Below are 24,380 nucleotides of genomic sequence, written 5' to 3' on the forward strand. Positions count from 1 at the left end.
TTTGAAAGATTCGTCGAATCAATTTTTCAAAAATGTCTCTTTATAGAGAATGGCAAGACGAAACTTTTTTTGTATTTACAATTTATTCATCCGACGTTTAGTTTGAAAAATACAAATTAAAAACTTAGAAGTCCTTTCTCCTCTAAATTCAATTAGATTTTAAAATATAAATCACTGTTACTTTGCCGGATGTCGTCGAAACTTTTTCCAATTTTTTACAGATACCAATCCATCAGAAAGTGTTTCGTGGGACACCCTGTATATATGTTGATTTTCTATGGTTTGCCAAACTATCTGATTGTGAGTCTACTACACCAAGGCGTATATATTCGCTCTTCGCGGTCAAAACGTTGAGAACGAAACGAGTATCGATGTCTGCTTTTTAATCGACCCAAACTACTTATTGCATATTTTCTTCATAAGATTTCAGTGAATGGAAGAATTACGAAAGTTTTCAAATACGATAAAGAAATAGGATTTCCATTTATTGTAATCCAATTCATCCCTAACTCCAATAATATAGTGCCAAGACACGTATATAAGTAAATTCAACCGATTCTTCGAGTTAGCATTCTCCTTTGTTTCGTAGAATGTCAAGGATTATAGACGCATAAGAAGAATATTTCCGACCCGACAGACAAAGAAGAGAGCTAATCGTAAGTTAACAGTTGCTGTAATGGCTTGAAAAGCTGCCTTAGCATATTGAAAGAAACTTTCAGATAAGGTCAAGTATGTATAGGGCGATTTAAAATGCGTGTCTCTCACGTTCATGGTATTTTAACCCAAGATAGGGTTATAAGTCATATTAAATATCGCACAAAGAGAAAGCCACTCGTAATTATTGCGATCCGCTTATTATTCCAAAAATAGTTACAATTGAATTCCTACCGTAACTATGTCTCCATCACATTATCTGCTCTTCGTTTACAGTACGTGACTTTCCAGTGCTTTAGCAAATACTATTTGCGATAATATATGTTACGTGCCCTTGGTGACATTGACGAATATTGAAATTTTAGAGAAGTTCGACAAAATGTCTATAGGGTGGTGAAAATTGTTGTGCAATACAATAAGGGATGAAATAGTAACATAACGTCAAGCATCGAGATCTAATATCAGACTGTATTCATTAGACAACTGTATTCATTGCAATGAACTACGGGTTGAGAATCTAGAAAGTTGGTGATTTAATACATAATAAAAAGAATGATTATTAACCCTTTGACGAGTAAGCATTTTTTGGGAGTACACAGGATTTATGAGTAAGTTTTGTTCCAAAACATAAACAATATTTTATTTCTTATATATATTTGACTGCATACTTTAATATATAAGCCACACTTAGATTAACTATTGAACTAATGGTTTTTATTTGTTGGATTGATTTTTGATGCACCTGTAAAAAGTTACGATGGTCACCGCAATGCGCTACTTGCGGAACAGGGTTCAACAAATATGGCAATAACTCTATCTGCGATAAATATTTTGTTCTAAAATTTATGTCAAATAAAGTTAAAGGATTGTATAATGTCTTAGTATTATTTTTTGTTTTATAAAATATAATTAACTACCGTAAAATAAAAATTATATAAAGTAACCATTTTTTTCACGCCGCTGTCTAGACCGAACCACTTAATGTAGTTTATATTAAATGTAAAAATATTTAGGTTTCTATTTGTTTATTGCGTAAAATAAAAATCCTCGAATTATCTCAAAGTAGTTGTTCCTATATTTATTTGCGTTGTTATATGCGAAATACCAAAAACAAAAAAAAAGTAACCGGTGCTAGCCTCCGTTCCCCTATCGTCAAATTTAACCTTTATATCTCTCGTTGGCTAATGAACATACGGCACTCGATGCGATAATAAAGCCTCTAATTGAAAAATTCCAATTTTTGAAGTGAAAACTGTAAAAAAGAAATATTTTGCGTATATTGTGGCCTTCAACACCATGAACGAAAAAGGGATTTGCACCAAGAGCTCAGTCTGACGACGACTGAAGCGTTATTGAAATCGAGTTCTCGCTGAAATTATGCTGTAACATTATCTACTCGTTACAGAGAATACGTGACTTTCGTGGATTTTGCAAACGGTAATGCATGTTACGTGGTATCAAGAGACGGACTCTGCTATTCAGTTACTCGAGAACTTCGGTCTAAGTTTAAACGAAGCCTCTTCCGTGCGTGTTTAACCGGCCACGATTAGAGGGAACGCGATACTGTGTTGATTCGGGGTTGTCATTGGCGGAGTGAAAAATATGTGTGACTTCGCGAGTGAACATACTTTCGTTCCCTGTTTGCATCGCGTAACAAACTGGGACGATGCAGGCGAACAATGCACGTAAAGACACTCGAAGAAAGAACTAACCGCGCGTGTTGTCGTGAGAATGTTTGTGAACTACGCGGACGAGAAGAGGAACGCGATACAGGTGTTCGTTGTGAAAGGTAACATTGTTTTTCGCGAACAGTAAGCACAGAATTCTAAAAGAGATTGTTAATTAACGTAACGACACAGTCGCTACCACCTCGGTAGATGCACAATATACAGTCGTGCAAAAACAATTGATTACATTATCCAAAGTTAGTTCTCCTTACAGAATTCAACATTTTCTCTGGAAGAATTTTTGTCACCTTATGCTTGGAAATGAATTATAACTGCTTTAATTTCTAGAAGTAAGAAAAGGCCCAACTGCTAAACGTTTAATAGAAAAATAGACGATATAGTTGTATACATGTATCCACAAACTTCGCACCAGGTGGCAATAAAGTTGAATTCCCCACACACGGAATCCTGGTAGGACCGGGAGGTGCGTTTGCGTCACGAAAACAGACACCTGTGCCGCTGTACCTTCTGCTCACCATGCTCAAAATGTGGCTAAATTAACACCTGCGATACTGAGCCGCCTTCTGTAAGGGTAAATAATTATTTCAATGAAAACATTATTACGTAATGTTTCTTCCTGTGTTCTTAAGGAAGCTGTATCTTCAAAGACATAAAACAATAGTTTTGATGTAATAGATACGATAAATTTACGTGAGAAGTATTTGAAACCATTCTCGTAATTTTGTAACTATTATTATCAATTATCGTAATAATTATTATTAATTGTTATTGTTACTATTATTATTAATTTGTTGGCTTAGCATGAATGTATTTTTTTATTTACTGTAAGCTTCTTATCTGATATTTGGTGAGTTTTTAATTAGTAGTTTCATTAAAAGGAATAATATGCATGTAGTGTTTGTATGAAAATTCTTGAGAATAAGCTGTCGATGCGAAGGGTTGACTATTGACGATATAAATATTCATCATTAACCAGGGTTTTCCATTGTATATATATTCCAATTGTTCCATTGTCTTTCTAAAAAAAAGTCTGAAAAAGTTCCTATATACTCCTATATCTTCGAATCTTCCGAATTTAGTTTAGGATGGAACATTTACGAATAACTTCAGATGTCAGGGGTTTTTTCTAATAGATTTATGAAGTACATTTACTTGTCAAATCACCCGGACACGAATGATCCCTGCTTACAGAATAAGGGTTAAAAATAATGCACTATATATATCTGGAATATGTAAACGTAAAAAAATATAGGAGGAAAAGAAGGGCTGCGAGAATCCGATGGTTCGCCTTCGTCCGCGTCCTAACAAGCAAAAGTTGAGTGGATGACCCAAATCCCGACACATCTCGTTCGTAATTAGCAATAAAAATGAAGGAAAAGACTAGAATGACTGCGCGGGGAACGAAGATGAAACAGAATGAGACTCCACTGCAGCTAACGCTGAGCGAAAAATGACCAATCTGCTGTTTAGCAGAAAAATAGAAAACATAAATAACGTCGAAGTAAAAACAATTTCGATTAATTTTTTGCAATTCGTGCACGAGTTTTCAAAATTAATTGCTTCGATATTCTACTCGGATCACCGTTATAATTTAATTTTCGGCCCGAGCGCTAATGTTCCTATTTTATTAGACACGGACGGGGTAATATAGATATATTGAGAATATCAATATTGTTTAATATTACTTAATGCTAATTTATGAAGCTTGAGTGTATCGGTGATGTTGCAACTATATGGTTGCGGTGACATTTTCGTAATTTATTGTCGCCACTAATTACGTTAGCACGATTAGGTACTTATCCACTCGTATTTTAGCATTAATATTTTCCAAGGCAGCGATACCTTTGCGGAAGGTGTCGTCTGAGGGAAACAATTTTCAATCGATCCGTTGGAAAATGCGGAAAATTAAATTTCTCGAAATAAAAGGATGGTACGGCTTCATAGTGGAATTCAGTTAGGTCACATGTTCACTATCCCTTTACTTGAATATCTTGTTAATGGGAGTTGCATGTGTCCGAGTGAATTTCTGTTCCGGTGTGATGGCAATAAAAATGGCGGAAAAATTTAATGAATGGATTCCTTGGATCGAACTCTGGAATCATATCGCGGAGACGCATTCGTACATAAATAAATAAATAATTTACTTATCGAAGTGAGTTGTAATGCGAACTTGGTACTAGGATAAGAAAATATATGTGAACAGTGTATGCGACTAAGTCTATTCTTAATGAAAACTTACATAACTTACATAAGAAGCACTGTAAGTGCCGTGTATAAACAAATTTTTATAATATAAAATTCTTCTATTTGTTAATTAATAAAAATGCATAAAGTAATGTGCGCATATAAAAAATTTAATTTTGATATATCGTGTTAATTAATAAGTATGTAAGCAATGATAAAATAACCGAAGGTTAAAGTTTAATTTTCCACGCTGTTCTCCTTCTTGTGCATGAAGAAGAATGTGAACGAAACACGATTCACGGTTCCACGATATCGCCCAGCTGAAAACTGCAATTTTGTAAATCTCGTTCGTTCTGCAACCTTGTCGGTTTTTATTGCCATTACGCGCGGTCGGTGGAAATTATTGCTCGTTGTCGGTAGTTTAACAGCTTTAATGCTCCCGCGGAAACCGGATATATTTCTACCCTACCGTGATGTCGGTAATGTCTCACTCGGGTCATATAGAAGTCGACTCGTCACTACTACAAAAACCAGATAGTTTTAACTGGCTCGAAAGAATGATAACACATGGTCTCGTTAAAAGTGCCATGTGTGTGTAAACCTATCTTTTCAACTTAAAGAGTAGCTTACCTTTCTTTTAACGAGCACTTTCAAAGATTTATTTGTATGTGTCGTTGTGAGCACTGAAGCATTTTGGTGAACTTCAGAATAAACCTCAAAATCAATTGATAGTTGCCTTATATAATTCAAGAAGAATAAAAGTGTTCTCTGAATATTCACTATCTTTAACTATTGTTACACGTATGTACATGTAGTATCTTATATAGCACATAGACGCTATAGAAATTAAGCATTAAGAACATTTGTCTAATTTCAAATTTTTCTTAATTTTTATTTTCTCAGATGATGAAAGATCGATTCGAAAGTTGCAGTTCACGCCGCTATGCCGCCTTTATCGCGCTATTCTACGTGTATTACCGTCTAGCCTAAAACGGCTGACGAAAATGAACGGACACTGAGTTTAATTCCGCTCAAAAGATTAGGTATCGTTATAATTTAAGACGACAACAAGCAGAATTGATGAGGGTCTAACGGAAAACCAGCAGTTCCTCGCATTCCGTTTCCAGGAGGGCTGAAGGCTTCGTAATAAATCGCACAAAGAGAAAGACTAACACATTCGAATATTGAGCCAAACAATTACTACAATTTCGCGGGACGTACCTCGTAATTCTTGCTAGTTTGTATGAGAATGGTGTCAGGTGGTGAAGATTGGAATATTTACTACGATGCTATATTGTACGGTGTTCGTAGTATGCATAAATCATGTACACATTTCGTATGAATTCGGATTCCGAATAAGCAACGGTGGAATTCGCCGTCTGAGAACTCAGGAGTTGAACTGATCAATTAAGGGGAGGTACAATAGTACTTCGTAAGTTGCCGTTCGTGCGCGGAATAAATGAAATCGTGGCACTATATAAATTACGCAAATCATAATTTGTTCGATATTCATTCTCGAATTTTTGTTTACTTGACTGTTTCGTTTTTATATTATTTAGATTGAATTACATACAAATTCGATATATGATTATTCATGAAAATGGTATTTACGTACGATAATATTTTATTAATACACCATACGTTACTAAAAGATTGCCACGTTCTACGTTTGGTTTCATGTCGTTTATTTTGGGAAATTGTATTTTTTTTTTTTACATTTCTGCTACTCCAATCTTGTTCGGAAAAATATACTTATGACAGTAGTTGAAACAAATCTGAAACTTCGAAGTCGTTAAAGTATTTATGTCAATGCTTCGTGTTTTATACTTTGATATTTCGTCAAAATTTCGTAAAAATTCTAAAAAAGAAATCTTTAAAGTTTGTGCAAAGTTCAACTGAGTGCACTCAAAAGCAAGGGGATTACTTTGAAAAATAATGGAACCTAAAGATCGTTGTCGTTGATATAATACATTAAGAAACACATAGCAATTAAACACGAATCGTGTCATTTTTTTAAACACGTTTACCATTCATTTTACACATTCATTTCAAATTCACGATACTGTATGAATGCTTCGATAACGAGCACACGACGCATTCGTAAAATGGCGCATCTATTCTCGAAAGCAGGTAGACTACGAACGCAAAAAAAAGCACATGCGATTGCGTTTCTCGTTGGCGCCGACAGGGAAGTTCAGTCCACGCTCGTTGAGCGCCTTTGTGCGCATTGGCCCATTAGAATCGTCCTTTGTCAATGGTTTCGAGTGTATTCTGCTACAAAATGTTGCGGCAATGTAGACGCACCCTTAGGGAGAAGGGATCTTCCCGACTGCCTGGATGGTTTATAATTGGTTTAACCAGTCAACCGGCAAACGAAGATTCAGGACCAAATTCTGCTCCAACAAATTCAATTTCTTCATTATTTCTATTCCCTGCGTTACGGATACCGGCGAAATTTCAAACTTGTATGAATGTGGTTCACTTTGGAAGCGGTCTGCAAATTACACGACGATGGCCCACTGTTACAATGAAAGCAATTTGCTAGCAATTTATTACACAATATTTAGAGAATTTATTTGAAATTTGGAGCGAATCGGTGAAAAACGAAATTCAGCGACACGACGGTTTTGCGAGAAACGGAGACTTCATTTAGAATTAGTAGAATATTCATGGACATCTGTACAAAAGTTCAAATGTTTCTCATTACGACGGGCAGTCGTTCCAAGCACTTTAATAGAATAGAATGAAACATGTTCTACTTTTAAAGGAATTTAATAATCTTAGATAGATCCAAGAGGGCAATATCAATATTTGACATTTTTCCAACTTCTTAAACTTTTAGCGTTAGTTCGTGGCATTGACAACTGAATGAAGAATTTTAAATAAAGTATACATATACACGGTACCGCTACAAGTAATTTAAATTGCCTTAGGCGAATTAAAAACTATCCCATCATGTATAAGAACTTACGCGAAACATCGGACGAGTTTTAACAGACCTAACGCATGTAAAACAACCCTAACCGAACCTGGTTGATTTCGCCACCTCGCAAACCATTTAAAGCGAAGTTTCCTTATCGGCAACACGAATACATTACTCTACTGTTTATTGCACTTTGGTCACAAAACGGATCCGTTAACCGCATTATCTCCGGCACAAAAGGTTTCACGGAAATGGTATATCGATATTGCTGGTCAAACGCTTCGGGGCTTTCGCGAACGTCTGTACGAATAGAATACGCTGACCACTTTCCACATCGCTGATTCCTCTCGATTGCCGAATAGAAGTAGAGAAGGGAAATAGCCAGGTTTTCCGGGATCTTGCGAAATCAGTACCGTAGCCGCGGTATTCTTTGAGGATCGGATACTTTGGATATTCCGCGAGCGCAGATTGCATCGGCAGACGGCTTGCTTGGACATCGATCCGAACAGAGGATACGTTATTTTATTTTTCGCACCTGACAGAAACGAATTGTCCGCCGTTTCCCTCATACGGCAAGCAATCGAATTTTCTTTGTACGTTTGTCAGATGTTCGTTTCATTAAAACGCTGTTTCTTTTCATTTTTCGCGTGGTGGAGAGAATCGATGCTCGATAACATGAAAAACAAGTCTCTACATCAGGGAGGAACTACGTTAAGTAATAAGTAAGTACTATTGTTAAAGAGATTCTTGAAATTCACAGTTCACGGATCAGCGCAAGCTTAATTCTTTGCCTAAAATTTCATACGAAAGTAGGTAGTTTTTGTCAAATGTTCGCAATGCGCGGGAAATGGACGATAATTACAAGTCTCTCGGCTGGTCCGTGTCCATTGTAATTTGAGACATACCTTTCTCGAAACTTTCCATGTATTACACAGGACGCGAACGGAGCGCTGGGCTTGCCGTTGCGTAAAATTAGCGAATCGCGTCAGGTCCAGCCAGACGAATTGCGCTTTTCTTTTATCTTGCTTCCCTTTGATTACATTGCATCGGATTAGTTTAACATAATCCAGGCTCGCATAAAATTACTCGCTCGCGCGTCACTTTTATTTTGCGCGACTTCTAACTTAATTCCCCGTAACGATTTTGTTCCCTTTAGGAAATCCAGCGTTCCGTTTTAATGAATTCTCGCCCGCCAAGAAGCAACTTTCTACGGACTCTTGGCTGAGAAATTATTTAGACGTTCTCCTGAACGTACCATGCTCTGACTCAGCCTTTTGTTGCGCTTATTATTATTCAACGATTTCGGACAAAGACCGTTGAATGTGAGAAAATGGCTACTGAAACAACGAAACGTTTCGTTTCTTTTAATTGTTGATAACAAAAACGAGAAAAAGAAACAATTAACTTTCCGTTTGTTCAATTAATAACTTTGACGTTCCGACCATGAACAGCAGGCTTTTAAAAGTAATAATAATAATAATAATAATAATAATAATAATAATAATAATAATAATAATATGTGAACTAAAAAATAGAAAAATATACCTGACCTTTTTTTTTTTTTAATTTAGCAAAAACGATTTCAAATACAGAATATACGCAAAAAACCATCAGAATTAGTAGTGGAAGCATTTTCATCGAACGTACGCGTACCAATTTTCAAAATTGATTTTCACGAAGATAAACCTAGACTGAAAAAAAATTCCATTCCATAGAATCGATTGAATTTTTTTTCTTGATTACAGAACGATTCGTATTATTTTGTTACTACGTTTTGCGAAACAACCTGTACAAAGCCACAACAGCGTTTATGCTTATCTCTTATAGGCATTATTTTGAAACTAGTGAAATATATTTTAAAATCAACTGACGGTCATTGGTTAATCGAAGTTTAAGCTGAAGTCAGTTAATTTAAAAGAATTTCTTTTTCAGTTACAATGTTACGTCAACAAGTGACAAGCAAATTCCTCTCGAGTCATCTTTCTTAATTAACGAGGCTTGCTATCTTTGACGACGATATTGCTGAGACAAGTTTCGACGAAGCTCAGAAACGAAATTACTTTGTAATTATATGGTATGTCCACTAATTACAAGTTTGTTTAAGACGAAATGTTCGATCGGTTCTTACGACCCATTTCGATGTTTTGATAATATTCTGCTAAATTTTAGGAGGTAATATTCAGAGGTAGCCTAAAATAATGATATTGCGAAACTTGAATAAAAAATATTTAAGTCTTGCGTCCTTGTATATTGCCTAGGTTGAAAAATAAAACAAAATTTCTGCAATTACGATTCAAAAATTAAATATATCTAATGACAAGAATCTGATTCAATGAACGTTACGCTTAATATTAAAATTAATATTTAATTAATATTTAATTAATATTAAATTAATATTTTCCATTTCTTAGTTTACTCCATTCATCGCGTTAAAGAATAATAGTAGCGAAGACATTCGCTTCTCACAAGTCGTGGGGCGATACAAATTGAAAATAATAACGAATGTGAAGTAGTATTAACGTTACGAGTTCTTTCGTTAGACTCTGCGATTATTGGGTATGCAGATACGAGGTACTTGTGACAAATCAATAATCGGAATCGGAACGACGACTACACTGATTAACAGAAATACATTGATCTTAGGGATTCACTTGTATGCACGTCTTCCAATTATAGCTCGATCGTTCGAGTTAATAGTTCATGAATACTTAATCCTAGTATAAGCGCGTCAGAGGGATGAATATTCACTTTATAAGTATGGATTGGAGATTTGTCGTCATATGTTAACCTATTTCAGTCACGAAAGGGTACGTGTACTTATACATATTTTATTTTATTTCATTCGGTCATATGGTGTCCTATGTAGATTTTTTTTTATTTTACCCTTCAACACTGAACCCACCACGATCAGTCATCTGATCGATTTCGGTAGAAATAGGTATAAATGAAACGTTGGTAGGTTTAGTGTTAATGCTCGTCACGCAATAATATTTGCGTGAATTACAAATTTTCTTAAAAACGTTGCAGAAATAACAATAAATTAGTTCGTAGATAATTCGTCGAGACTACGAATAGTTTTCAATAATTTTTTACTCCTTTCACGAAGTTTTGTGAATTTACAATGTTAAAATATTTCGTAAGAAATGAACTTATTAATGCACGCGCAATCTGTTTTAATAGTTTTCAGGATTAAATTCAACTAAGCCCTTTTTATAGAATAATAATATCCTTTGCTATCAATTATTGAGAATACATCACCTTCAAAGAAATATACACGTCACAGGCTCTGTAGAAGCTCTTGAAGTATCTCCGATACATCTTCGTCGAGATGGCGTAAAAAAAAAGCGGTCAAAGCCTTTTGAAGCTATGCGTAAAGAGCCAAATCAGACAAATGCCATGGATGGCTGAGCGATCGGCGCCTTTTGTGCCAAAAAGTAGCGCAGTCTGGGATGGCTTAGCTTTTTGCTCCATCGAAACTTCTCAACGAGTGTCAAGAAGGTACTAGCTCGTATACTCGTGGCGCTACGATTAATCGCCTGAAAGGATTTCAATGGGACTTGATATTTAAATTCAAACACGGAGACTGTTCGAGGACCATCGAAAATTACTCCAAACTTTTATTGGTAAATAAAGCCAATCATCGATATAGTGATTGAAAACGTATACGTATATCATCGGGTATCATTACTCTTCTCTTTTCTTTCTTCTTCGCTGTTAAAATTATAGTCAATTATATATTCCTTCTACTTTAACTCCGCAATTAATTTAAATATTATATTATACTTATTTCCAAGCAAAACTGAGCAGAGTCTTAAAATTTATAAATCTCCTTTTTGGAATAAAAATCTTTGTAAATCGAAAATATATATATATAACTTAATTGTATGTATATATGTATATTATTACAATAAGAAAAATAAAACGTGTCTGGATTATTATTATTTTTTTTTTTTTTTTTACGTGCAAAACAGTATTTTGGGTCGAGACAGGTTTAACGAGAAATCAAAGTCATTCGCACGTACACCACGTTCTTGCTTTAATTTGAATTAACTAGAGCGTCGCCGTGTATTTGCGCGATATTACTGGTTTAATTACCTAACGCACCCGCCTCGCGCAAGCGACTGAAATAAATCGAGCTCGGTGACGATTGTTTCTCAAGAAATTAATTTAAATATCGCTTTTTCCATTTATTTGGCCTCGTTTAATTACGGCTTGAGCAGAATATCGTCGACATGCCAGTAGACATACCATAATCTCAGACGTAGGGAATTAAACATCCGCAATTTTAAGTCTGCGCGTGAAACATAATTTCATTCCTTTAAGTTTCATTGTACCATACCGTTGGCTGTAGAACGCGGACGGTAATTGGTTTCAGTGCATTAATAGAAAATTGTATTCAAATATCCTAGTTGTAGGATTAAAAGCAAACGACGACGCGAAATGCATTTATGTATATTCCGAGGAACCACTACTGCCATAAATTGTTTGCTCGCCAGTAGTTAGAGTCATATTATCGGTTTAATGAATTGCAACCGTAAGGTGTACGAACTATTTCGTTAAGATTCTCGTGAAAGAAACATCAATGGTTAACGCTGAATTTGTGTGTGCTTAGCATGTAAAAAAATGTCGGAGTTAAATTAGAATAATTAGTCATATATTCATGGATATGAGATTAACGCGATATTCAAGTAGAAAACTGTTATTCCGAAACTGTGACGACCGAGCAGATATCTCTGGCACGCACGGAATGTGATATTACTGCAACTTACAAGAATATACATTTTACTGGTTATGGTCTTTCTTAATTACTGCACACTCAAACTGAAACTGTGTCTGCGTTATATTTACGTGCACTGGCAAAGATGTACGATAATATATCACATATACAGGGAGTTTAATACTTTTCTGGTAAGTTTGTAGGAGCACGATCTACAAGTGAAAACAAGAAAATAATGTTATATGAAGTGTGTTTATAAACACTTTGTTCAACAGATTTAAAGTTGAATAATACGGAAGGTTGATTCCGTTTGCTTTGCCTGTACTTACGAGATATTTCTTATCGTACGAGGATCGTTAAGAATTTGTAAATCGTCGTTTCAAATTGATCACCTTCTGCATTGATACAAACTTGACATCGATGTAGTATAGAATGTATTACATTTTGAATTTCCTGAGGATTTTCCTGCATCTCAACAACTGAATTAGTAATTCGTTGAGTTAATTTTTCACGTGTAATTCGTTCGTTGAAAATATAATTTATGTAGTATGAGTACATTGATTACCATATTATCATATTTTAACTATCCCGGTTTTGTCGTTAAAGAGTACTAGAACAACTAGAGAAGTATCAGATCAGTTAGAATTTACAAAATTTTCTATTGAAAATGTGTATTACTTTCTGTTCTATAGCGGTACTATTTTCGACTAGTTTCGCTAAGTTACCCTGTTTCAGTCTTCTAATTTTATACTAAAGAGGCAATTGAACGAGCGAGGTGAAAATTACATGTCATGTCATGATTGACTGAAGTGTACATGCCAGTGACAGCGAGTGTGTCCTGGACAGACAACTAAAGTCTATTGTAAATCTATTTCTACCGTACATACATCCTGCATTAAATCATACAACATAACAGTAAAATCTTATTTGTCCATATAAAATCAATTGTAGAAAATTAAATAGATGCGTCGACTTTTATGCTTCGAGTTTCTCCAAATTTGTAATTAAAAATAAGACCGATGTTTTATTCGTAAAAATATATAAAATTATTTATCAAAAACGTTAAAATACGAATCGCAATACTAAGCGAGGGAGTTGTTGGTCGAATCAATGTTTTTATTTCTCAGCAATCTTCTAATCTCAGCAATCTTTCTAATCTATTAGTAATAGAGAACACAAATTAGGAAATATGATTTCTTCGAAATGGTAAAAGTTTAATAAAATGATTTTAATTTAAGCGAAGTGTGTATATTATTAAATTTTAATTTCGTATATAAACTAATTGCAATATCGTGTTTGGCACGTTTTCCATGAAAAAAGGTTTTGTACAGCGTCGTAAATCGTAAAGATTTACAACGTTCTCGTTATTAATTTTCCGGACTGTCTCTCAGTCGAAAATTACAATTGATTTCGCATCCGCGTCGTGGAGATTAACCGTAGTGATAATACGTCAGTTACAGGACTGCGACAAAATTCGAAACTTTGAATTATTACTTTTTAAAGAGGGCATTTCTACTGGCGAGTACATATTCGGTGACGCAGAAAAATCTGTGAAGGGCACAACATATACGTACGTATCCCGTGGGTCAGAGTATTTGTAATGAAAATGTTTCGCGAATATTTAAACATATTTTATGGAACAAAATTAAAGATGAACTCTAGTAATACCTTGTGGATTTCTAGAACAGTTGAAACAGTAGAAACCAATAAATGGTTTATGTTGTATAATTGTATGTTTATTAAATGCAAATTTAACTATATAAGCAATTTAGAAAAAGAAACTCATTTATTTAAGGAATATCTGAAAAATTCATTGATCAATATTCTACAAGATAAATTAGAGGTAAAGGATATATTTTAAAAATATTTCTTAAACAATTTGTTGATTTCTTTCAAAAATTATAGAATTGTGCTTGCGTGCGCGCGTGCGTGCGTGACTGATCTACATCCCCAACTTTTTTCACTTACTTTTATTTTTTCTTCTAACCTCGCTTCGCCTTTCATTCTTCTATTCGTCTCCTTTCCTTTATTACTTTCTCTCTTACCTAGATTCATTATTACACTTAACACTGCCCCTTTTCTTCTTACTTTGTATTATTTTTGCTTTCGATTCAATCGCTTTCCCATTCTTCAGAGCTAATAAATTTTCACTGTCCTCCCTCTACGCCTTACCATTCCTCCTCCAACCACAAAAGTCGAATTTTGACTATTAAAAGTGACCAATTTTTGTCCGTAAGTTCAAAACTAACATTTCTACAACAACGTGGCCAACTTCTCTTTTGAAACTCAAAGAGCTAATTTCAACGTGTCATATACTTACATACATACAATAGCAAATTGAAATTCTCTTGAAATGGGTGAAACGAGATGGCGTCGAATAATAAATACAATTGGCAAACATTTAGAGGTGAATTGATCGTTCAGCGGTTGCATATTTAAATCACGCGCCATTTAAAGCCATCTATCCGAAGTACCGGATTTCCACGTGAATGCCATTCCTGCTGCTATTCGCGATACTGGAACTGTGAAACGTTTGATTTTAAACGTCCGAAATATGCCAAAAGCCTAACGCAGCCTAACGAATATGTGTACATGTACTGTTTTTTGTACTGTATCGTGTACGCGTGTCCTTCGAGTTGCAGGTTCAGCATTTTCGAGCTGAAACATACAAAGTAATCTCGACGTAGCTCGTTGTCGGTAAAGTGTACATACACAGGACGAATCAATAACCACTGTCATCCCAAGTAAACTTGATATTGTGTATTGATTTTAAGAGAAACTGATTTATATAAGATTTAAACACCATTGCTATCTTTCAGAAAAATAAACTTAAGGATTCAATTGTGTTATACTTCAAAACTGAATACATAGTTGGACATTATTAAAATTAGTTTATATATCCTTTTGCACTCTGCGCCAACTCGTTGCAAAATGTGCGAACAGGAATCGCATTACATTAAATATGTCTAACTTTGATAACGTGTCTTTTTTGGTATTATTAGATTCAATTATAGATTTATATAGTTTTCTTGAAGCGTTGATCGTCACTGCAAACCAGAAGAATCATTCAAAAAAGGCTTCAGAATTTTGTTTTTTAATATTTTAATTTTTTTTTGACTGAATTTCGACTGAAGAGAAACCATACATGAATCAAAATGTATCAATAATTTGCTAATAAAAAAAAAAATATATATATAAAGATACTTTATCGTTATATTCAATAATATTAATAATAAAAAAATATGGAAGTTATATATACATAAGGCACGGTTCAATCAATGATGTTAATCTGTGTTTATCTAAATTTTTACATAAAATTTGATACATCAATTTTCGCCAAGCTATGCAAACCAATAGTTAAGAGATATCAGAGCACATAAATGACTATGTCTTGGAAACTTTCCCTACGATTTTTGTGATTCTAACCCATTGTTAAAGTAGCTACCACGTTTTACGGTACACTCTGTATGCACACAAACCTTGATTCGATCTCTCCACACGATTGACTTCGTTTACTTAGGAACGTTCGGTTTAATGATGTGTAATTTCATGTTCAACTCTGCGATGCACTTACTTTTACATTTTTTCTTCCGTATGCTCCTGTGTGAAACCACTTGGCGCAATGTTCTAAATGAGTTTTATCGCAACGTGATTAAGATTCATGGGATTTGCGTTGTTCTACGGGCAAAGTAATTGCTTGAAAATAATTTAGTGAGGTGTTGTTTGGCTTTGGTACGTGATGGCCCAATTACTTTTGAAATTTATTTGTTTATACACTATTGACTTCGTTTTACGATCATTGTTTCTAGCCCTGTTTTAGTATACATTCTATCAAAGCCAAGAAAGAGAAAAAGATACTTTATGGCTTGGAATAAGAAGATTGAATTAACGAGAGAGATTAATTTTTCTTTTTTATTCTGCGTTGGATATATGCTTGAAAGATCCAAGCGTAATGGTCGTATCGTGGTACGTTTACGAAGAAATAAATTAGAAAGAAATTTGGATTCTCGCTAGCCCTGATATAAAACACATCCGTCATTTGTGAGTGTGAAAACTTATTCATAATAATTGAAAACGATACACCAAAAAATGTAATTCCCCGTTTCTTAAATTCTTCTCACTTAAAAATATACACGTGATTAATTTATGAATACTAACATACTGAACAAGGTTGAAATTATAGTTGCAAACCATTATATAACCTGATAAAACTACATTTATGTCAAACATATTTTTACAAGCAAGCTATCATTTCAAACATTATTTCTTAAATTTCAGTCATAAAATATATGAACTTATGAAGGTTGAAATTATAGTCGAAAATCATCATATAACGTGATAAAACAACAATTACGTTAAACATATTTTTATGTAGAAGCAAGGTAACATTCGAATAATTATTTCTTAAATTTCTGTCATAAAACATATGTTTATTGATTTGCGTTATACTTGATGTTCCCCCTAAGGTGTTACCGGATATGTCTCTGTGGCTATTAGAGTAGCAATGAAAGTTTTCTTGCGGTTTTTATGACGCCGAGGGACCTTTTATATGACAGATAGCGAACAGAATGGTATCTATACAGGGTGACTCTCGTAATATGATCAGATCATATCTGGCTTAGTGTCTGTAGAAGAAAATGGTAAAAAACGAGGCCGACTACGACTGTCCATCAATGTCTAACTGTTTATGGCACTACTTCTTCTGCTAATGCGATAATGCATCCGCGAGTTAATAGTACTTGGGCTATTTCTTTAAATGGATCATTTATGTTATATACAAATTAATTCATCATAGAATTTTGGGTATAATATCTATAGGATAAAATATTTGAGAATTGAGTAGAACAGATAAAATTTGTTATTTAATGAAATAGTTATAAATTCTTTCTGATGAATGTGTAATTCAGCTGATTCTGTTAATAAATATTATTTATATAGTAAATGTTTCTCTATTACTGTTAGTTAAGTAAATACTTTGCTACCAAGCTCGCAAATAATTCATCTTTGCGAAAATACTTATTTTCCGAGTTGTATCACTTCAGATATATGCAAATGTACGTATTAAAGGTGATACTTTTAAAGACGTATCGAAAGCAAACAGCGCGGAGCTATTTAGGTATAGCAGAATTTGTGACTGAATCGAGACCTGAATAGCTATTAGGGATTATGTGTAGGATTTAGCGATTGGGGTGCAAACGAGGCAACGTCTAGCGATTTGTAATTATATAGCTACCTCTGCCATAATTCTATTACGATCCAAATAAAATAAAACGAAGGAATCGAATGTTTTATATTATTATTTACATTATTTTAGATTCGAATGTTATCATACATAACATAGTTTAGTAATTTTTGAACGTCACAATTAATAGGCTGTAATAATGTGACTTTTAAACAGCCTTGAAGACAAATTTATGTTGGCTAGACGAACGTTCTTGACAAGACGGATGTTACGTTTATGTAATACATTGGATAGTCACGAAGAGAATTCCAGTAAACGATAAATTGAATGATTGTTTGGTCAACCAGGAGGAGAAAATTTCGGCGTTCTACTAATAACAGATACGATATGAATGGACAAGTTATGTGTTTCAATCGGGACATTTTCATATTGTACATAACGCGTGGTCGATATCCGCGATTGGATCTGTCATATCATTTCAGTTTGATTATACAGTATCCGATTATGCAGATGTCCCACATGTTTTCGTACAAACTTTACCAGCATGGTTTTTGACTGAAAATTAAAAGACAGTGTCGTATAGATAAATGCGGACTCGTGAAAGCACGAATAAACATTATTCCGGTAATCAATCAATTTTTATCTTTTGCCAATATTTAATCAATTTATAATTTTAATAAATGTCATTTCTTATTTTCTAGTTAACATTCACATAGAAACGAACACAATTTGATGTTTATAGATGAAATTGAATGGAACGAAAGTATAGTTCTAGATAGTTGTAAAGCCAATCAAATTTACGTTTACCTTATTATTTATGACTCTGCGCAAGAAATGAGAACGTATTTAAAAGTATGGCACAAAGTAAGTGTGGCACCAGAGTACATCTTGAAAAAAATGCGTGCGATGGTTAACACGTTAATAGGTTGTTCTCAAGGGTCCAATCCTCGTTTGCGGCAATTATAAGGGTGAGGTTTTTTTTTCTTTCACAGTGTTAGTAATTACGGATTTAATTTCAATTTTTAAAGCGGTCGGTATCGCTCCAACCCTACCCTACCGCGTGACATAGTTGTCGTTTTTATCGTTATCTCAATACTTAATGTTTTCGCTGCGACGAGGTTTTCAAAATACATCCTAGGACCACTGTATTTCTATTATTTTTAGACGGTTCTTAACTCTAAAAATCTGTTCCTAAAATGCATTCTTTAACTAGTCTGTAAAAATCATTTTAGAAAATCATTGGCACAGGCAAGAGAAATTCTCAAACATGACATACAACCTTTATTTTTAGCCCTCCTAGGTGTATAGCAAGCTTTCAGTAAACTCAAAGACTCACGTTTACATACCATTTTCTTCTCAATTTTAGTCGCAGGACACGTCGACAAAACCTATACGTATTCTCGCGAGACACCGTGTATATCGCAGCGATCAAACGTAAACGGAATATATAATTTTCAGGAAAATTTTTGAATTCCCGTCGCACGTTATCGGAACACGAACACTGAGTTGTTTAAAATGGGAAGGGTGTTAAAGACGACAGCGATTCGATGCCGTGGTGACAGTTTAAAGAATAAGAAGTTCGTGCTTCACGGATCTGGCCATGTAAACGGGAATGCCAAGGGTGCCTTCCGGCGAAAAGACTGCGGGAGACAGCGCGGCACTTATCCTAGAACCGCTACATCGAAAACACATTTCATTCTTTTAAAAAGTAAAATTTCAAACCTTTAAGAGTATAAAAATGTTGTATTTTTCGTCAACGTTTCCCGCGCCTTACCTGGGGGGGGGGGGTGGGTGCGGCGGTATATAAATCACTCGTTTTCAAATGTTTTCAAGAGCGTTCTTCTCTGAGATAGAAGAAAAATATTTTTTTTTTCGCTGAAAATAAGCTTAGATAAGTGTAAGATAAATGGTTTTATCCGTTTCGATCTGGTTGTTTTCGATTTGGCTTTGATTTGTTTCTCCGTTGGAATAATTTGAATTTTATTAATACATTGTAGGCGAGTTCGTGTGCGGAATAACATATTTAAATTTTTGAAAGAATAGTTTGATAGATTTTTTTTAATTCAAATATCGTTGAGTCGTTCGATACTTTGGAGAAAATTTAATTACTTTATGTTGCTACGAAGTCGAAGTAAACAATTAAATAAGATAATGCTGTTGTCTTTTGTGAATTCAAGCTGTTGAATATTATAAGAGAGGTAGCGTCTAAAATATGTATGTATGTGAATCACGTTTGTACGTCTTAAACTTATTTGGTTAATTTAGCTAAAAGTATCGAATACTGACTCTCGACTATGTAGATCCCATAAATCTTTTTTTTTAATCGATCTCTTCGTAAAATTAAATCACATTACTTTATTTTATTTCTTTTCAGAGATACAGTGAAACCATTATTGACATTCTATAATTAACAACGAGTTAATATAGTTAGACATTGCTTTCTTTCATTTTTAAATATGGTAGTAAGCCGAATGGACTGAAACTTATATTCGGTGGTGGGGTCATGAATTCGTATAAGTAATCGTTTATAGATATATTATTACCTAAAATAAGTTCATTGCTATTGACAATTTTTCCATGATCAAACAGTTTGGTAAATGTGTTTAGGTGCATCATGCTGAAAAGATGCATACCAGCCGTGGCTCACTTTTTTCTTCGGATTCGGGGTAATGGTCGCAAAACAGAAGCCACTTTACCACAGACGGGCGATAATCGGGAATGGTAAGTCTCGCTTTATGTAGATTCGTATAATGGGAATGCGAAAGACGACATAGCACTAGTGAAAAGAGAACGAGAAAATGTCTCACAGTAGATCTATTCAAAGTATAATATATACTTAAGTTACACACAGTATATATACAAGTTACACGTCGAACATTAAATGTGCCATTTAAGAAAGTCAAGGTGACCTTTATTTTTTATAGATGAAAAGATTTGGAAAATGTTCACATTGGGATTTTTAGTCGACTTAGTACCAACTCCCTTTTGTTCTAAATATTTTTTTTTGTCAAATTATATGACACACCTGAAAAATCATACTGTTATGGTGAACATTCTGTATTTTCATAATTAAAAATATAGCTACAACAAGACAATAACCATCTACATTTCTAAACCTAAATGTTTTTCTAATCGTTGCATTGTCTAACGAAGTATGTATAATAATATCGCATAATGTATTGCGCATCAACTGTTAGAACCCTGAGAATGTTGATGCAGGTATATCCTATTTCTTGTTAGACACAGCGTGTTTCGCATGTTTTAATTAATCCGCGGTGGTTACAATTTCATGTGCCGGAAACACGTGTAACGAACTCGTTACCAGTTGTACTACCCCCTGGCTACATGTTTCTCTTTTGCGAGTAAATAGTGAAGGCGCAGTCATAAATCGACGACTTGTTCGCGTTTATACCGAAATAACGAAAAGTACAGTAAAGAGTATATATGTAGTTGCACGATCAATGCGATGCGAGAATAGCGAATCTTCGAATGTAGGGCAGAATTCATTTTATACAAAAAATAGGAGACATGAGGCATAGTGGTAGGAAACAAACTTTTTTTCAAATTTCTTACAGAGAAATTTCTTATCATGCTACGTATAAGATACTAACAACTGATGAACTTCCTGATTTAAATGACTATAAAACCTCGGAAAATTTAGCTCTTACGAACCAACCACAACCAACCACTTCTGAACATATGCGTCAAAGAATGATCACAGAATGTGGTAATATTAAGTTCATCATTCTAAATAACGTGCATCATTCTTTAAGAAATACATTACAACGATGTACGAGCGAGCAACGGCCATCAATTTGAACATGTTCGAATTCTATAGTCGTTCAGGATAAAGTGGATAACCAAGGAAGTTCGATACACTCGCTTTATGTCAATGTACAGGAAGTTTATTGCTCGGAAGGCACACACGTTGAATTTGAAGGAAATGTGAAAAAATAATGTATGCAATGCTATTTATATTTGTATTGTTCCAATATTTCTGAAGCTGACATTAGTATGTATTAAAACAAATACGTATAAGATAGAATTTAATATTCAGAAAAAAAAAAGCAGAACGAAACCACTTAGATCCACCGAGTTAATTTTTGCGTAAGCTGACCTCGGACGTAATTAATTTACATCACAACGAAAACGACCGAGTTGGAAACTATCCAAAACTTTCAATACACGAAGGTCGTGACATGCTTGAAAAAGCTCGTGCCCTTTGTTTTAGAAAAATAATTAAATTCCTGCAACGATTATGTTCGTTTCATTAATGTTCGAATTTTTCATTTTCTAAATTTTAAATATCCGTGAACATCTTTACTTCACTGTCAATTTTATAGAAACACAGAGAGATCTTAAAATTCGATGAAAATTTTGAATCAAACAACGAATGTATTACAAACTAATACAAATAATAATACGTCACAATCCAATCTGTAATATCAACTCAGATTTTTAAGAGCTAAGATTATTCTATTTTGACCAAAGTTAAATGTTTGAATCTTGCAAATGTGTCAGAAATTAATAATTGTTGACAGTTTGTATACTAGTTTTTCAGAAAATTATAACTATCGGAAATTAACTACATAGTTAACGGATAAGAATGAGATTTTATGAGGTTACAGTGAAGGCATAGGAGTAGCAAATGAACGTTATTTCAGTTAAACGAAAATGTATGGTCAGACCAACTAGGAAGACAAAGGTAACAAGTTTCACTGAATAACATTTTTATTGTAACATAAAGGACGATATACAAACGGCAATGTACGCGTGATATCTAGACAGACGGACACGAACATGTGTTTTGTTTTAACAAAACACTGCGAGCGACAGCCGCGAGCTGATGGTTTCGTGATATTGCATGACAGCAGGGTACTGTATGGCTGACGACAAGTCGCTCTAGAATATCTCCCAGAAAAAATATACTTTACTATCTTTTTTGCAATGTTTCAAAACAATTGTGATCTTTTTAATGGTTTTTGGCTATCTAACAAATTGAAAAAGATGGAGAAATTTAAGTTAATGTTCGTAGTACTAATTTCAAGATGCCCATCTTTTTGAAAGTCTCTCTATAAAAAAGATAAATGGGGCTATATTCTGATTTTTTTTTTTCAAATTTTTAAAAGTACGCGCAGAAGCAAGGCATTTGCTTAAAATAATTTAACGAAATACGATTATAAAAGTTGTTGTTTAAACTGAAAATATTCTTTTTGCTATTTTTCTCTCTTTGCTATAAGACCGTGAAAATTTATTTTCATCCGTTGGCTAGTTCGATACTTGAAATTTCTTGAGAAAAAGGCTTACATTAAAACTTGTATCGTAAAGAATCTTATAACGTAGCATAAAGACAATGATCAATCAAAGAGAATTTGGAATTAAAGTTACTAGTGGCGCAGTAATCAACAAATGCGTAGTCGCTGAACGTCAACTAAGAAATGAAGTAATGGAAGTAAATGGAAGTAAATGAAGTTGCTGGTCTGAGGAAATGAAAATTAGTGCATTTCAAGGAATTTGGAAGTAAAGTGCGATAAGATAAAGCAACGTTGTAGAAGTTTTAAGAAGGATACGAGAGTTAGAACGAGGTAGAGTTCGTAGGGCACGGATGACATCGTATTTATGGGAACGGGTGACGCGGTGTTTCCACAGGAGAAGTTACACATAGATTAGGACGTGATATTACATATTCAAACTATGCATCTTGCTCTCAAGACATGCGCATTGCTCGAATCTGAAATCTTGCATTCCAAACAGTCGTTCGATAAATCAAGAGGATCATTCAAATATAAACTGGAATTTTTATACACGGCTTTATCGAGGATAGATAAAAATACAAATGGATTGTCTTATTTTTCTACGTAGCTTCCTTCAACGGAAATACATTTTCTCCATCGGATAGGAAACTTTCTGATTCCATCATAGAAAATAGAATTTAGATGTCCCAGTTGTCAATTGCACACGTACAGTTAAACAAGTACAGACAATTTATTTTTTATTGCAGTTGACTTTGAGTGACCTCGAATGATCTTTATAATTGGTCATTATACTTGTCTTGAAACACTCTACCAGACTGTAAGTAAGAAACCATACCATTCCATTTAAAAAAAACGGAATTGATCTTCATATTTCCTTAACGTCTCCACCTACAGAAAAATTGGTAATACCAGATTATGAGCCCCCCAATGCCAAGTAAGTTTGGTCATTTTTTGGTTTGCATTTTCTTTTATCTTCAAAAACAAGCGAGTTATTTAGGTGACCTGTTTAAAATGCCTCACCCTGTATATATGTATATATAATGCGTGAATTTCCTACTGCGCTTATATAAATAATATTCCTTGGGAAAAACCTTCTATATTAATTCGTCAGCTAGTTGAAGTAGTGAATTGACTAATACTTGATTATTCAGATCTGAAAAAGCATATCATTATAAGAGATTATCATTGGGAAGCATCACACCCAGTTAAATTTTCTTGTAGCTCTTAGTTCAATTAACATTAATTAACCAGCTCTTCTGTTATGTAGTAAAATTGGCCCAGCAACCATTCCTTTCCAAAGTGAATAAAGTTTTTAATAAATTTCTTTATATTTAATAGACTCTAAGATTACATCACTCGTTTAACTGAATAAACGGTAGATTGCAAGGCATAACTTACCTCCTGTGTTCGTCACTTGTTGCTTCTCCCGTGGTGTACCAGAGCCCTTAATTAATGGAATCTCAGCCACCAATCTTGCAACACTAAAATTTTCTGTAAGGTCTGGGTTAGGTCCTGCGAGGGTTATCTCTGCGAGGGTTATCTCTGCGAGGGTTATCTCTGCGAGGGTTATCTCTGCGAGGGTTATCTCTGGGTTAGGTCTGGGTTATCTCTGGGTTATCTCTGGGTTTGGTCTGGGTTAGGTCCGGGATAGGTCTGGGTTAGGTAACATCGTAACATCGTAACAGTAACATCGTTACACTAACAGTAACAGTATCATCGTTACAGTAACAGTAACAGTATCATCGTAACAGTAACAGTAACAGTATCATCGTAACAC

The 24,380-nt window shown here is 34.4% G+C and overlaps 1 protein-coding gene across 5 annotated transcripts in view; it reads left to right on the top strand.

Moving 5' to 3' along the window:
• LOC128891146 (octopamine receptor 1-like) overlaps window positions 1–24,380 on the top strand; it is a 117,799-nt gene that overhangs the window by 22,754 nt on the left and 70,665 nt on the right. For 2 of the 5 annotated variants that reach the window (XM_054150394.1, XM_054150395.1), the window contains exon 3: window positions 19,956–20,069. The exons of 1 other annotated variant lie outside the window; for it this stretch is intronic. The gene's annotated coding sequence lies outside the window, so the exon portion shown is untranslated. Of the gene's footprint in view, window positions 1–2,195; window positions 2,444–18,846; window positions 19,057–19,955; window positions 20,070–24,380 lie in introns of those variants that run through there. 2 more of the 5 variants (XM_054150397.1, XM_054150398.1) reach the window with 2 other exon arrangements.

This window comes from Hylaeus anthracinus, unplaced genomic scaffold (assembly GCF_026225885.1).
Source record: "Hylaeus anthracinus isolate JK02 unplaced genomic scaffold, UHH_iyHylAnth1.0_haploid 12001, whole genome shotgun sequence".
NCBI lineage: Eukaryota > Metazoa > Arthropoda > Insecta > Hymenoptera > Colletidae > Hylaeus > Hylaeus anthracinus.